The sequence below is a fragment of the Calliopsis andreniformis genome, chromosome 6, assembly GCF_051401765.1.
Source record: "Calliopsis andreniformis isolate RMS-2024a chromosome 6, iyCalAndr_principal, whole genome shotgun sequence".
Taxonomy (NCBI): Eukaryota; Metazoa; Arthropoda; class Insecta; order Hymenoptera; family Andrenidae; genus Calliopsis; species Calliopsis andreniformis.
In genome coordinates this window covers 19,026,271-19,039,242 of record NC_135067.1, presented here as the reverse complement: position 1 = coordinate 19,039,242, position 12,972 = coordinate 19,026,271, and the positions used below count along the sequence as shown (strand labels likewise).

Sequence of the window (12,972 nt, the reverse complement as noted above, 5' to 3'; positions counted from 1 at the left end):
AACAAGATCTAAATTTCCAATTCAGCATGGCGGAAGAGCTGCACGAGCCCCAAGATCCTTGATCTCGTCATAAAAAGAATCTTTGAAGGATCCTCCCACGAATGCGTCCCGTTAAAAAATACTTGCTTAATTACGCGCGAAGTGCAATTAAAACGTGATGTCCAGGCGCGGCAATCGTATCACGAGGAAGAATTAAAACGGTACACGTTCGCGATTAATTTCCTGTGTAACACCGTCTTGGTTCAGCTTCTTTCTCTCGAAGGGTAACATTAACCCCGCTGACGAGACACAGAGGGAGGAGAAGCAAGATAGCAACGAGCACCTCTCGCGGGTGTATAAATATAGGAGCGCCGAAGGGCAGAACCGAGCGTTCTAGCAAGATAAAAAGTCACGCGCAGTCAAAGAGCCCGCGGAGATGATGAGAAGGATGCATCCTGATGGAGATTAAACACCGACCACGGGACGATCTCTAGCGTCTCGAAGGAAGCGCTTAAACCGCCGCGGCTGAGTGTAAATCATACACCTAACCGCATCGTTCACTTCTGCTCCCCCGTCTACCCTGTCGCGGTTTACAAAAAGTCCCCGCCTCGTGAAAGTACAAACGCACGATCGTGTGGCATCAGGATCAACGGGGAGGCCGCTTGTGACAAATCGTTTCTCATTTTTCTAGCTTTCCTTCCTTTTTTTTTTCTGCTGGGAGGAAAAGTTGCCCTCATCAGGCGGTGCTTCTTGATGTTCTGCGAGGTGATCCAGGAGGGTGGGTCGAAGTTAAAGTGTCCCTGTCACTCTTTTGCTTTGTGGAACTATCAGATTGCATTTATCAGAGTTGAAGTTGAAAAAAAGTAAACAGAGGGATTAACTGAGCAATTATTAAGGGATTTAATGAGTATTGAAGGAAGGGTTCTGTAACTTCTTGCTTTTGAAGATAAGTCAATATTTATAGACTCTGAGAAAAAGTAGTAATTAGTGCTTGCTATGTAATAGAGCAGTTTTAAGAAGAACCAATAAAGAAGAAGTAGAAACAGCTTTACGAAAGGTCAGCATTATAATTTTTTGAGTTATCGACCCTTCCTTCTGAATCATGCAGTATGCGTCATTCCAGAAGACAAATAGTACCCATCCTATTTTGCATGTAAGCCCTAGTACTAACCAACGTAATAACAGTCCACTTTGCTTTGTCACTGTCTCTCTACTCCACTTAATTTTATCCCTTCCTCTCCATCCTTTTTCTTCCTACCAAATAGCTAACACAGACCTAAATCACGTCCTCCATTTATCATATTTGCACATTTACGATATTTCTATCTACAGTGGCCTTAAAGATCCCCAAAATTCTTAGAACCAGCTCGCACACGGTGTCCCTGTTTGCCCAGCAAACACGAGTACTTTTGAACGAGATCCTTACGAGGGGGAGGCAGCAGGGTTCAAAGCGCGCTTCGAAATCTGCGAATCGTAAATTTTATTTACACTTCCCGCGTCGTTTCATTCAGAGGGCTCAGCGAAATAAGAGGCGCGACGAAATCGGTGCAACGGCGAGCTACAAAGGTCGAGAGCACTCTATCTTATTCCAAGATACGCTGAAGAGGACACACGGCCTACGTGCATCAAGGATCGTGGATACGAGTCGAGTAGCATAGTAAATATGAGAGGTGGAGGTCGTACGCACTCTCCCATTAAGGCGTTTTCTCAATGAACGTACCAGGACGAAAATACCGCAGGGGGGAACCGGATGACGACGAAGAGCATAACGTATTTTTGTCATCTTCTTAGCGCTGTGGCCTGTCTCTGTTGCTCGCCTCAGTGCTCGTACAAAAACAGGAAATACTTTTTGTCCGTTGACAGAAAACACGAGCTAGTATGCCAGAGAGCTGGAACGACCTCTAGACGATTATTAGACTCTGAAAGGCGGTTATTCTTCCGTTAAGCTCTCCCCTGTCTAATTATTTCCTAAAGAATGCTCTTTCAAACGAGCATTCGTTGAGGTGGCTGGTTCCGTTCTGAAGAACTAACGATTTGTATAAAAATCAACATCTTATTAGATAAATATCATTTGGATGAGAATGTAAACTTTTTTATGAGACCATAGTTTGCAGAGAAAAAATACTGACTTGTTTCGGTTTCACCATAATTGAAATAGAACTTGTGAGAAACTCGTTCAGGTACTTAATTGCGGAATAAGCATTAGCCATTTATGTACGTCGCGGATGACCGCGCAAAGAGATATTTTTGCTGAATGAAATACTAAAGAATCGCGAGAACTCGGCAGCTGCTGTTATGGTTCTCAATGAACGTTTTAATCCTCTGGAATTCACCTTTCCCACTTTTGACGATCTTAATCAGGTTATGCACACGGATACCATTTAAGCTTGATACAATAAAATCGTGACACGTTCAAGGATTTCTCGATATCCGATACACGTACTACCGCGGCACTTAGTTGAGCGTGAAATTGATCTCTCTGTTTCTTATTTAACGCAGCGATAGGGTATAAATAGAAATTAGACGAGCGTGCGTGTTGCTGGAGCCAGATTGAACTATCGGTGAACGCGATCTGTCAATGTAATTCGAAAAAGCGGTGGAAACGAATCGCGGCGCTGTTTCATGGATGATTTGCCGGGATATTGAATCGTTCTATCACTGGGGAGCAATGTAATTTGCTCCTTTATTTCGTTTTTAGTTAGTGCGCGGTACCTGATGAACAACTTTGGTCGAGTTAAGCCGCGTTCTCGCTTGGCTGATGTGTGCTGTGGAATTTGAGAATAGATAGGTTCAAGAAAACAGGTTTTTAATAATAATTTTCTCTACACTGGGTTTCAAATCTTTTCAATCAATCTGAGGATATAAAAATAAAGAAACTCTTTTGAAACTCCCAGTACAAGAACTCCATCGTATCTACACAGCAACTGAATATAAATCTGAAACTGTATCAGATGCATCCTGCACAAAGCACCATACAAGTGATGCTGCGGCTTAATCGTTGCAAACAAACGATCGGTAAATTTAACCCAGGTCGTGCGCGCCTTGCTGCTTTATTTTCGCGTCAAGAGAAATCAGAGTGGCTTCTTAGCCTATCGGCCGCGGTTAATTATAGGAAACAGCCCGATCATATTTTTAACTGAAATCGTTCTCGTAGCCTGATACGAGGTCCTGCAATGTCAACCTCGATCCACACGCGTAACAACGTTACAAATCGTCCACTTACAGAGTTAAACATAGACCTAAGGCATTCGAAGGACGAGACCACATAGCGCCCGGTCTGATCCTCTCTTACCCCTTCCCTCTTACAAAAGCACGAAATCGGTCGCCACTTGTTCCGTGCAACGCGAATTTGCTAACGAAGCGCATTCGTTCCACGACGGAACGGAACACAGAGGCTCTAACGAGAAAATATTATACGAGGAGGAATAAAACCGCGGCGGGCGTTTTGCAGTCAACTGCATCGGTATTATGCGCCGCCAAAGAAGGCGACGCCGGTGCGCGGCGTGGTTATGAAAAATCGCGAGATGCAATTACGGCGCGCGCGCGGTCGACGAGCAAAACAACGAAGCGAACACAATCGCGTCGATATTAAATGTCGCTCGGCTACGAGAAGAAATCGAAGGGAGAGAGAAGCTCTCTTGCTCCGCCGACGGACTTAAGTGCATTTTGCATAGATATTGTCGGTCAAATGAACGACTTCCGGCCGTCTGCGGACCTCGGATGCGAGATTCTTCGGTCATTCTAGCAGCGAATCATCCTTTCCTGAGATAAAAAGAACCGTTAGGATCTGCCTCGTCTCAATTACGGCTTTCTAATAACTTCTAATCACTCGATAACCGTGACTGGGTGATTATGTATCGTTAATGCTTGGTTATTGGTGGCAATGTGCGTTTAGTTGATGGCATAATGGGTGGTATCGATGAGTTATTCGAGGCTATGGCTTTATTGAAAATTTCTGTTTCCCTGGGAATTCTGTTGAGGATACGTTTAGTGTTATTTATAAGAAAGTGATGGATACTGATAAATTTGATGGCACTCTCGTTGGTTATTTTCGTTGGGATGTTTCTTACTGACAGGTTATTTGTCTTATCTTGAGGTGGAATATACCGAAGACCTTAGTTGTGACAGTAAAGTGAATAAATCTTTGTTTTATGGTATTTGCTAATGTATCTTATACTTTGCTCTTTCTTCTTATCATCAATCCATCATAATTCCACAAATGCAGGTACTTAGGTACGAGGTAACATAAATGGGAACCAGAATTCTCTAAACGAATGAATTATGTATAATTAACGTTCCACATCACTTAGTTATTGTTACAGTTACGGCAAAATAAACCTTGTTTCTACTTGTTCTTTCAAAAGAAAAAGAAGTCAATCTTCAAGAAGCAATAGTAATTAGAATGAAATATCAGAGCGGGACCATTAAAAGGCAGTGAAACCGTGCTGGCCTCTTGACGAGAGATTCCATTAAAGAAGAGATTTTAATTCGAACTCTCTAACGCTCGCAAAGGGACGTAGGCGTCGTTATCGGAATCAGGTATAACGAAAGTTAATGAGCGGTCGCTTACGAGCACGTGTACCAAGTAAATTGGTTACGGTCGTCGGTCTACGGAACAGGCCGTTTGAAGCTTTGTGTGTTGGGAGCACCTCATCTCTGTGCTGTAGCTGTTCCCTCGTGCTTATGTTCAGAAAGCAATTCGAGCCCATATAACCACAGGATTTTTATAACAGGTACTAGAAAAGTGAATTAACCCCACAGTTGGTTATGTCAGAGGAACCCAGTAGCGAAAAGGTCAGTAGGTCAGACGTCAGATCGTCAGATGATCTCCAGAGACTTATAGATTTCAAGAAATTGAAGATTTATTTGAGATATTTGAATATAGGGTAGGAGACTCTATTACTGTGCCCGAATCTATTACTGTGCTTTACATAGATTTTATGTGGAAAACACAGTAATAGGTTCAGGCACAGTAATAGGGTCTCTTATCCTACTAAAAATTTGAAACTTCGAAAGTTTCATAATTCGAAAGTCCTGAACCTCCTCCTCACGTCAACTTTGTATCTCCCTCAAGCCCAGACTCCAAAAGCAGAAACCGTACCCAATAATTTTGTTTAATGGAGCCCCTTCGCCGAGGCCCTTCAGGCCCCGAACACATACGAGGACTCAATCTTTGCGCAATCCGACCGAATTTCTCCCGCGTCTGCTCGGGCGGATTAATTACTCGAGACGGTTAAACGGCCCCAGGTCCCCGGTTCATTTTCTCCTTTATCACGTCGCGTTTCTTTGCAGCGTGCGCGTGTATGCGTGCTCCTTTATTGGGCCTGTAACACCGGGGCCTGATGCAACGAGCCGCGAAGGCGTGAGCCGCGTGGGCGTTCGACGTGCTCTCCTCTCACACGCGCGCGTGCACAGTGTGGGTGAACAAATGTAAAGGGTGCTTGAAACATCCATACACCTGCCCCACTACAACTCTAGGAAAAAAACAAGACTGATCCCATTCAGTCGATCTCCCCTGACCACAAGTTAGGGAAACCTCTGAAACCGAAAAGGACGCGGCGTTTAATCACTGTCGCATAAATTTTCACGCTGTCGATATCAGGACTCGTTCTCAGGTGCGCCACGGATGGATCGATAGACCCAGAGATATAAGGGCGACTAGCTGGCTGGTAATCCAGAGGGAAGTCGAGGTAAGAGAGAAAGGGATATCGAGAGGGATCTCATTTCAGGGATCAAGAAGTTCTCCAGCAATTTTATCGCGACAACTCGTGTCTCAGAGAAATTACGATCACGGAAGATTAATCTCTAGACCCTGCTGCCTTAAGAAACAGAAGCATCCTCACAAAGAGAAACCTTTGAATTCATCCCGATTCGTTCCCAATTTATTTCCCTTTGTCTCGTTTAGGAGCGAGCTTAAAGGCACAGAGAATAGTGGATGGGGGACGTCGGTTTCCCCCGCGAGGAATAATAAAGATCGAAGCGCGAGAAGAGGCTTCCAGGAAGAGGCTCTGATTTACAGCCACTTCGGTTCCACCCGGTACGTGAAAAGGAACATAAGAGCTCACGTGGGCTCACCTATCAGCCTTTCTCGTTCGCCCATGCAACTTACGCACACGCGTGCGCCGAGAGCGAATAACGCACGACCCGGTTCGCGATCATACAGGCATATTCCTTTAAGAGAGCTTTAAACACCGACAGCGGGGGGACATTTCGCTCGCCATATACGCCCGCCGTTTGCGAATTCCATTAGATCCTCGGCTGACAGCTCGAAGACGCGAGGCGGTCGTCGCAGAGGAATAGCTGAGTGTCATTCAAGGCGACAATTTCTCGTGATCGCTACGCTTTTATCGGTGACGTTTCATGGGAAAGTTCGATCTGCTCCCCCATAGAATCCTACAGAATCGTAAATTGTAAAATATTGGATCTAAAAAGGGGGTGACACGTTGTCGATTCGAAGCGCGAAAAATCGAAGCGTGTCGCAATTGTAAATAACGCTGACGCGAGATTCGCGAGCACGAGGGGCCTTGGATTCGATTTTCTTTGCGTGAACAGGAATTCCTAACGATACGACGTGACTTTTGCCAGGTTCTAAATCGCCAGACCAAGGTGAGACGAGGTGATACGTCGTCGAGGCTAGCGAAGGAGCTCGTATTTTAGACGACGCCGTTCGCGTCGCTTCGAGCCAGATCCGGTCCGCATCTGGTCGAGAGTATACGAGGCACCCTTCTCTCTCTTCTGCTTTTGCCTCTTCCACCTTCGACTTTCATGTCTTCTGCTTTTTTGTCTTCATTTTGGCTTGTCATGGTTTGATGTTCTCCCTTTGGCTCGGGGAGATGTATTTTTTGGTTTTTCTTTCTTATCGTTATCTGAGATCCACTGTAGCTGTGGTCTGCTTTTCGAGGGGACTTATTCGCCAGAGGGGATCGGAGGATCTGCGGTGGAATTAGATGAGGATTTTTGAGGTACGTAAAAAATGTATCTGGAATGCCGAGGGCAGGATAAAGCTTCTCTACGAATCACCTTCTCAATATTATTCTCTATTTATTCTTGTATTTATGATACCAGGAATTCAGCACTATCAGAGATCGTGAACCACTCTAAAAAGTGCCAGTCTTTAGGTGTTCAAATTTTGAAGATACAGTCTCGAAGAGAGAACGAAACAATACTGGCGCGAAAAATCAACTGGCTGTATCCTCTGAATCAGCGTGCAATCCACGATATATTTTTTTGATACAGAACTCACTTGAAATCAGAGACTCAGTCGAAACAATTCCTAGGCTTTTAGCATTCAGATTTCTCGCATCTATTTCCTCTCCCCTACCCCTTCATACAGTAGCATCCTATTTCGAATTCTTCTCTTTGTCAGAGGAGAGCTCGAATCCCACCGAGATCAAAAGGTGAGAGTTTTCGGGTTGCAACGGTAAAAGAGGCGGTAAAAAGTGCACTCAGGTTACCCAGCGCATCCTGCAACTTGACCAACGATCTAAAGTTACGAATGCGTTCTGCTTCGCCCGTTCGTTTCCCCAGGAATAACATTTCAAGGCAAAATTCATATTTCGATTTGCATCTCCTCTATCGTCCAAGGAAATGGGACCAGTTTGACGTCAGAAATATAATCGAGAGTTGTTACCGAGGCTCCTTGAACGCCAGCTCCGCGAACCGGGATGCTTTCAGAATGATAATGAATTTTAAACTTCGCGAACGCCCTATCGACTAGTTTATGGATCGTATACAAGTCAACGAACAAAGAACGTGTTGCTTACCGATTCGGCTGCCTCTTTTTCGGCATTTACGGCACGTTTTTGGGAATCCATGAATACCAAATTGAATAGGAGAGGTTTGCTGGAAATAGCTGCGAACTGATCGCTGTGATTGATAAGCTTCAATTATACATTGGCATTACCTCTGAGTGTTGGTCCAAAAATTGACCCCTGAATTTGACGCGGAAGCATACCCGATACTGATCATTTAGATGTTTGAAATAACTGGCGGAATCATCGCTATGATCGATACCTTCAGTTATATTATTCTGTTAGAGTGGAGGTATAGAGGGTGTACCATAAAATATGGTCCTAAAATTTAGCACCTAATTCTACTATAGATACAATTAAAAGTTACTTAAAATCAGAAAACTTTACTTGCGTGTATTATTAATCACCACCACTGAGGAGTTAACTCCCACGAAATAGCTACAACAATCTTCAAAAATAGGGGTCCAAATTCCTCACAAACCCCTTCCTACAACACAGAAACCAGCTCCATTAGAACCAGCTCCCATCAAAAAGAATCCCACCCTTTCTGTTTCCCCACTCACCCTCAAAGCCACATCCTTACGTTATTAAACACCCTGTACCAAACCCCATATCAACCTAGGAAGCAGGTTCCAAATTCTCTAATAAAACGAGGAATTCTCGATGCCGTTAATATAGTTGGAATTTCACACACGTGGCGCGTTAGCGTTATTATTCCGTTCTTCACTGCCGCAGGGCCGAATTATTCGATACACTCGCGCGTCAACGAATTAACGAGCGAAATCACTGTGCATTACGCGTTCTCTCGCCAGTGCGTCTATGTCATCAAAGCATGTGTCGAAACGCGAAGCGGGTCGGATTATTTTTGACGAATTTCAGCGCGGAACACGGCAAATATTCGATATTCGTTCACGAGAGCGCGCTTGGAGTTATGACGACGAAACAGAAGGCAGGGGACGCTGAGAGAAAGCGGATAAACGCGTGACCCATCCGGGGCTGATTAGTTTTAATCGTGTCGGCCATCCTCCTCCGCCCCCGGCGATCATCGTCTATCGTCGGATTCCAAACGTCGTGAAATAAATATCTATCGTCCCTGGACGGGATCGCATCGGCGAGGCTCGGATAATTTATGCCGACTCGCGTCGGCCCTCCATTATTTTGCGCTCAAGCGGCCGTTCACGCTCGGTGAATGTTTATGGTAATAAAATAAGCTCATCTTCGTATAAATAGTCGCAGCCATCTGGGAGATGGACGAGGCCGTGTCGGAGGCGCAGGTAACGTTTTTCAGAGGAGCTGATTCGCGTGGGAGGACGAAGCGTTGTCGCTGCGTACGCCTCGACGTGGATAAGATAAGAGGATCGAATTTGCATTACCGATCGTCGAAGCGCTTCCACGTAGCTGTAGCCTTCTTAATGAGGTTTCTTTGGAAATTCCCTTTTTTGCAGACTGTCACTGTTTATTTATGGGAAATTGATTTTTGCTGAGGTCTTGAGTTACTGGCGGGTGGAAATTGCGAGATTGCGTGAGCGATTATGTGTTAATCGAGTGTGGAGAACTACTTAGAATTGTTTTTGAGATGAGAGTAGAGATGATTCTGATTTATTTTGAGCGATGAATTGAGTAAAGCAGTGTTAAGTATTGCTATGAAATAGAAAGCTGAATATTCAATTTATTACAAAATTGTTTCGTAGAGATATTTACGATGCATGCGATAGTATATGATTTTGTCAACAATTTCTAGTTGAGCAGGAATGTGGACTTAATATTAAAATTGAAGTATTGGCCTATAAATATTCATGTGTTGCAAAACTATTCCACCGAGGTCTTTGCAATCTATTTAGTCTCGTATATAATTTTCACGACTATTTGGAAATTCTTCTGTAATGTTCCATGAATCATTTCGACCCCTTCCCTGACAACAGAGGACTACAGTACCAGTTTTTATGGAGACAGGCGCGAACAACTGGTACGACATAAAACTGCCTCTGCACTTTGAAACTGGGTCACATTGGATAAATGTTTATATGAATCTTTCTCTAATTATTTTACTGGGCTGAGTTCACCTTTAAAATTCTGTCCTCGTTTTTTACGTTAAAGAGTGCTCAGGTGAACTTTTTCATTAGTGTTTAAACATGGCACGAATAGCCTTTAGAGCACGTGGAACTTAATCAGGAAAGAAGCTATCCGATTGAGCAATCCTGGAAAACCTGTTTCTGCGATTACTCGAGTTGTCTTCGAGCACTCAATCCACTCCAAAAACTACGAGTGAAATAAAACAAAATAAACAATTGCAAAAATCTGTGTAAATACTCCCACGTGTTGGAGTCACTAAATACTTAACACAAGATCACATTTTACAAAAGCCTCAAATCCCACGCAAACTTAATTCCTCAAAATCATCCATTATTAAATTACCTACTCCTCGATCAAATGATGTCCACCTATTTCAAGCCTCATAAAAACTTTCCCTTTTATCTCTCATATTATTTATTATCCTAGCTCACTAAAATTGCCTATGACGATCATATTACTGCCATTCTTACCACCGTGAGCAAAGAAAAAGTCAAAGTGAGGCATTTGAACTGCGGCACGCGCTCACGAACACAGGCTAATTTAATGAAAAGATCGCATACCGAGAGTGCATTAACGTCCTGCTCACCAGGCTGCAAGTATCGGTCATTGAAATAATTACCCTCGCGTCGAGGGGAGGGCAAGCACGGCGAGGAACAAAAACTCGACCAAGAAAGGCAACTGAGCGAGGTGTAATTTATTTCAGAGCCGGCTGACCGTGCCCAGACCGAGGCTTATTGCCAGGTAACGCAAGGCAAACACACGCCCGATGTCTCGAAGCTCAATTCTCGGTCAACCGATAATTTTCTTCTGCGTTTTTCGTTGCCACAACCGCGATAGAAGCCTGGAGGCGCGCGTTCTCGCTCGACAAACAGAATATTCAGCGAATATTTAGAGACCGACAGGCAGAGAGAAACGCGCAAAAATATTAAAGCCCCCTGGTAAATTGCACTCCACCCCCAATTCTCTCCAGCCTCCCCAGGCTTTGAAATATAAATAAAAACTCAATTAATGTTTCTGCACGCCAGCACGCCACGCTCCTGCTGTTACGGATAATGCCAAACTACGTGATCGTTTTTTTTTTCTCTCGTGTCATTTTTCACCCGTTTCACGCGCTGTATAAAAACAATTGGAGTTCCGTGAACGCCCTCCGCAGTTCCGATCGATACGATGCCCTTTTTTTCTTTGAACAAACACGGAAAACACATCCGACTTGTTTGCCCGCGGCGCGAGGCGAAAGCAGCCGCGTGTCGAGGATTCCCTGGGACAGGAAAATACATCCGTTTTCGAGGAGAGAGACGCAGGAGGACGAGGTAATAAGACGGGAGAAATTCCTTCTACTTGTATTCGTCCCGCGAGAGGCTTGTTTGACGTAGCGCGCCTCGCGGAAACGATCCTCGATTTCCGACCTCCAGTATTCACCTCGACGCTTCGATCGAGCGTGATTTATTTCAAAGCGCTGATGTCACTGTCACGTTCGCGGGATCCTAGCTTTCGGAGGGGAGACAGATCTATCGGCGGATCGCTTGTAAATTGCGCGGAACGAGCTGCGGATCGTTTATTTGAATGACTTTATCGCGATTCGAGTGAAGCTCCTGCTGGGCGTAGTTGCTTTTAGCTTGTGCGACCTGGTGGCTGGATGAAATTGCTGCTGGGATTAATGGATTTTTAATGTCAAATGTTTTAGGTGCAGAAGAAATTACTTTTGTGTAGTTTTGTAATAATTGTGTCATAGTAGTCTAGTGGAAATAATTAAATGAGTTAGTCATGAAAAGAGAGTTTGAGCTTCGAATCTAATGTTGAACTGGGCAATCAAAGTCCAGCTGTATTTTATTATCATTCAAAGTATCATGCATTCCAAGATAAAGTAAGTATGTCGTTTTTGTATTCGTTTGATGTATTTAAACATGAATAACACGATTTACTGCATAGCTCAATTTAAGAAAAAAAGATAATTTATGTGGCTCCTGACATTACTAATCCAACTATAAAATAGAAGTAGTAAAAAAGCTTCCTATCATCATACTTGCAAAACTTAATAAACCTTATCCTGTTGGCTCTTTGCAAACTTCGCCGTCTTTTTAATTATTCAGTATTCGTAGACAGTTAAAGTATTTTTAGTTTTCTCCCAAAGTTTATCTCTTATTCAAGAAGAGAGTATTGCAGAGAATATCGTTCGTCCCAATTTCCAACAGAACTAAATTCCCTTTCAGCGCTCGATAATTTCATCATTCATAAATGATCAATTTAACGCAAACGTCAGGGCAGGAAATTCGATAGCACGCGGTGAGAGCTCGGAGAGCAGGCCAATTCAGTAATTTAATTTACCATTCACCGGCTCATTTTTACCCACACGCTATGGTAAATCATCGATACAAATTTCGCTTGCGGTCAGGATAATTCACTTCCCCTATTCTCCTCGTCGGTCGACATCATTTGTATTCGTTAGCAATTGAAAGCAAACGCAGGCTCGAACCAATTAAGAATAAAGGCGCATCTCGCGCGAGCTGGCAGCCGCGAGCGAGTTGCGGATTGCGTATTCGCGGAGCGTATTTCAAGGCGATTACGTTCGACCGATGACGACGTTACACGCACCGTATAACCCGAGTTATTCCCATAGCCATCGAAAGCTGCTGCGCGCGACAGCCCCCGGTGATCCACGATTATTAAATGTCCGCTGAATCGAGTCAAGGAATAATGCCAAGGTCGCGGGCGTGCCTGGAAAATTGACCGGTAGAACAAAGTTGCGAAGAATACAGTAACAGGTTTACAAAAGCGATGGAATGAGTAAGCGGTTCGCCCACACTATGCTTGGAAAAATTATGGTGGGAGGGGTGAGCTAAAACGATAATAAGTGGATGGACTTCGATACTCTTCTGGAAAGAGTTTTTGGGGAGAGGGAATATGGAGTTTTAGAGCTTATGAGGATTATGACCAAACTGTGACTCACGGGGAGATTGGTGGAAAATTGTTGAGGAGAATTACCTTGTTTAAGAGAGGGACTAATGAAAATGGAATTTGCAGTAATTTCCAGGAACAAATTTTGAAGTATTCATATAATTCAGCTTTATATTGATTACAGGAAATAGGTGGATATAAATCTGCATAGTTTTCAGACAGAATAGACTATTAAATGACTTAACCCATTTGATATTTAATAGATTTCTCGTGG

The 12,972-nt window shown here is 43.9% G+C and overlaps 1 protein-coding gene across 2 annotated transcripts in view; it reads right to left on the bottom strand.

The window, feature by feature from the left end:
* Kank (KN motif and ankyrin repeat domain-containing protein 2 kank) overlaps nt 1–12,972 on the bottom strand; it is a 41,686-nt gene that overhangs the window by 22,921 nt on the left and 5,793 nt on the right. The gene's annotated exons all lie outside the window — the stretch shown is intronic.